General features: G+C 46.7%; 1 pseudogene; it reads right to left on the reverse strand.

The window, feature by feature from the left end:
• Positions 1 to 1,281: 1,281 nt before the first annotated feature.
• Positions 1,282 to 2,214, reverse strand: LOC114042690 (annotated as a pseudogene).
• Between the last annotated feature and the right edge of the window lie 1,652 nt (positions 2,215 to 3,866).

Here is a 3,866-nt window from a genome sequence, read left to right on the forward strand (position 1 = left end):
AGGGCATGGAATATAATATTCTGGAGGGCAAAGGAGATAGGATTACAACCAAGAATCACCTACCCAGCAAAACTGAGTATAATCCTTCAGGGGAAGAAAGGGATATTCAGTGAAATAGAGGACTTTCAAGCATTCTTGATGAAAAGACCAGAGATAAACAGAAAATTTGACTTTACAATACAAAACTCAAGAGAAATATGAAGAGGTAAACAGGAAAGAGAAATCTTAAGGGAATTGTTGAAGTTGTATTGTTTACATTCCTGCATGAAGAGATGATATTTGTAACTCATGAGACCTTTCTCAGTATTCGGGTAGTTGGAGGGAAAAATTATGTGTGTAGATAGATAGATAGATAGATAAATAGACAGATATAGGGCACAGGGTGAGTTGAAGATGAAGGGTGATAACTGTTGAATAAAAATGAAGGAGTGAGAGAGGATTATACTGGGAGAAGGAGAAAGCGAGAAATAGAATGGGGTAAATTATCTCACATAAAACAGGCAAGAAAAGGCTTTTACAGTGGAGGGGAAATGGGGGAAGATGACAGGGAATGAGTGAATCTTATTCTCATAGGATTTGGCTTAAGGAGGGAATAACATAAACAATGGGGTATGGAAATCTATCTTACCCTACAAGAAAATGGGGGGGGAGCAGGGGACAAGAGAGCAGGAGGATGATAGAGGGGAGGGCAGATTGGGGGAGGGGGTAATCAGAAGCAAGCACTTCTGAGGAGGGACAGGCTCAAAAGAGAGAATAGAATAAATGGGGAGTAGGATAGGATGAAGGGAAATATACTTTTTCACAACATGACTACTATGGAAGTGTTTTGCATGACTACACATGTATAACCTGTAGCAAGTTGCTTGCCTTTTCAGTGAGGGTGGGTGGGGAGGGAGGAAAGGAGAAAGTTTGGAACCTAAAGTTTTAAACACACATGTTAAAAAAAATTTTTTTTAAATAAAAAAAATTAAAAAAGAATTCCTATCATACCTGCCTTATAAACTCACTGTCCCCACTCTCTCTAGCAGCTTTTCCAAACTTTTTCATCCCTTGTCAAACCACTCATGGCCCCCACGCTCTTAGCTCAGAATCTTGCCTCATCTTTTACAGAAATCAAGTCAGGTCATGCACCCTGAACTCCTTCTTCTTTTATTTTTAACTAATTAGCTTTAATTAATTCATTGTTCTGAGAAGCACAGGTTAACAAGTAGTACATTCCAGCGGCAGAGTGATCCCCTTCTCCTTCTCCTTCTCCTTCTCCACCTCTTCCTCCTTCTTCACTTCCTCCTCCTCCTCCGTTGTTGTTGGGGCCCATTGGTCTTCACTGTGAGGGGGACACATAAGCGCTGATGGCGGTGGCAGAATTCTTCCCCTCAAGTCCGAGCTTCCAGGTACCTTCAGCTTCTTGACCATCTTGCTGTAATCATGGTCCAGGAGTTGGAAGACAGGAGACCTGCAGATCTTGTCTACTCCATTTTGGTCCTTGTTGTCATAGCATTTCAGCAATTGTACCAAGGCAATGTACTCCCGGCTGCCTTTGAAACCTAGTATGTGACAGTTCAGGACACACTTAGAAGCTGCTGTGAAATCGTTGTTACGGAGGTGAGCCAGACTTTGTGCGACGGTTGTCTTGTAGCAGGTTGGAAAGCTCTCCACCTCCTGGTACCAGTACTTTTCTTTGTTGAGTGAGATGGCTGCCTCCCCGTAGTCCTTGGAACGCACCAGCATCTTCGACGCTCGGCCAGTGAGGTCCAGAGTCTGCAGGATGCGATCGTCCCTCTCAAATAGCTCTGATGCCCGCTGGTAGAGGCGCACCACCTGGTGCGGGAGGTGGCTCTCGAGGATTTGGCTGAAGCGTCTCAAGGTCATGGCCGTGATGTCTGCGTTTCCACTCTCCAGGTAAAAGTCGATGCCCTGCTTGATCACCTGGGCGGCTTCCGCGAGCTTCTTGGACTCGCTCAGGAGCAGACCGGCTTGCTCGTAGGCCTTGCCAGCATAGAGGGGCTCTTGTGTTTTTTCGTGGACCCTCGTCTGTTTCACAAAAGCATCCGCGGCCCGGTCCATCTGCTTGGCACTTCTGAAGGCTAAGGCTGCCCTCGCATACTCGAGCGCCGCCTTGTCATAGTCGGGCTTCCGTTTGAGGAACCCGGTTTGCAGGTGGTTAGAGGCCTTGGCCAGGTGGTACAGGCCCTCCTTGGTTTTTTGTACCTCCATTTCCCCAGCTGCTGAGGAGAATGACTCGGGTCACCGGGGAGCAGCGTTTATATAGAGCCCGTTGCCAAGCCACAGCTCACCCCAGCAACAGAACCAAACAAAGTACGTGAGTGGAGGGTGGGGGACAATGGGACGTTCGATTGATGACTTAAGGGCTTAGAGATCAGGCGTAGTAACAGCCAAAGTGGAGGTTGGGGCGGGGGTGGGGATGGGAGGAAATAGTGCCTAAAGGGTCTATGGAGAGGAAGAAGAAGGGCAGATAGCGAGGGATCCCTGGTGGAAGGAGGTGGCCTAACCAACAATGAGTCTATAGAGCATTCGTAGCTAGGTAGCCGAAGACCTTGGCAGTACAGGGGGAAGATAAGGGGAGCCTAGAGAGCCAAGCGCCAATGGAGGGGCAGAGGGAAACACGGAGTCGTGGGGGAGGGAAAGGGGTGCCTAGGAGAGTCGCAGGGCTCAGAGTTAGCAACACATCAAACCTATGGGCCACAAAGAACCACTTTGGAAACTTAAAGAAATAGCTGTGGAAAGGTGAAGTGGTCACAGGTAACCAACCTCAAAGGATCATGGGAGAAGGGTGCTGGTGACACAGTTAGCCTGTGGAGGGGTTACCCTCTATCAACGGTTATGGAGTTCTTTGAGTCTTTATAAATGACTTCTAACTTAAGTGTGGATTTTTTTGTATTAATTTCTTAAAGGAAAAAGAGAGGGGAAATTACTGAAGTGTCTGCTTTATGGGGGAGGGAAACCCTAAAATTTCCTATTAAAATAACACATTTACTTCATAGTCCTGGAATCACAGTTGTGGAGCTGGGAAGGTACATCACAGGCCATTAAGCTCAACAGATAAGGAAACTGAGGCACAGAGGTTAAATGACTTGCCCAGTGTAAGTGAGGCTGAATTCAAATCCAGATCCCCTGACTCCAGAGTCCAGCATTTTATCCACTACACTATATTTGCTCTTATGATATATAATGATTTTTTTAATAAAATAAACTTTTTGAATGCAGCTCGTCCAACAACTTTCAAACTTTTTTTACTAAGGACTACAAGATCCCATTAAGACAAACCTGAAAAGTGGTTCAGAGGCTTCCAAGCTTCTCCCACGAAGTAGGCTATTTTGGGATGGGGACTAAGGGGAGCTGGTGATTGGAGAGAGGGTTCCTGACTTAGGTTTCTATCTTAGGGGCTGAATGTTGGGGAAAGATTTGGAAAGGCATCATGCAAGAGGTAGCACCTGGGCTGGGCTGGGCTAGGCCAGGCCAGGTCAAGCCAAGCCTTGAGGAAGAAAGAAGCTCTCTTCTTAAAGGTCCAACACAGGGTGGCAGGGAGAACAAGGAACTGCCCAGTATGGCAGGAACACCGAATTCCTGAAGGAAAATAGTGGGGCTTTAGGCTGGAAAGATAATATAACACCAGGTTACAGAGGCCTCAAAGCCGAGGCTGAGCATTTGTATTCTGTGCTGCAGGCTCTAGGGAGGCATGGAAGCTTCTTGAACAAGGAGGATTGTTTGGGCAGCTTCGTGAAAGGGAGAAATCCTTTTGTGGCAGTGATGGGGAGAGCATGGTACTGGGCACATAGTAAGCACTTCATAAATGTTTGTTGACTTGGGAGCAGTGAGGAAGCCTTCTAAGTTGTCTTTGGCGTTGG

Source organism: Vombatus ursinus, unplaced genomic scaffold, assembly GCF_900497805.2.
Source record: "Vombatus ursinus unplaced genomic scaffold, bare-nosed wombat genome assembly UNPS02014711.1, whole genome shotgun sequence".
NCBI lineage: Eukaryota > Metazoa > Chordata > Mammalia > Diprotodontia > Vombatidae > Vombatus > Vombatus ursinus.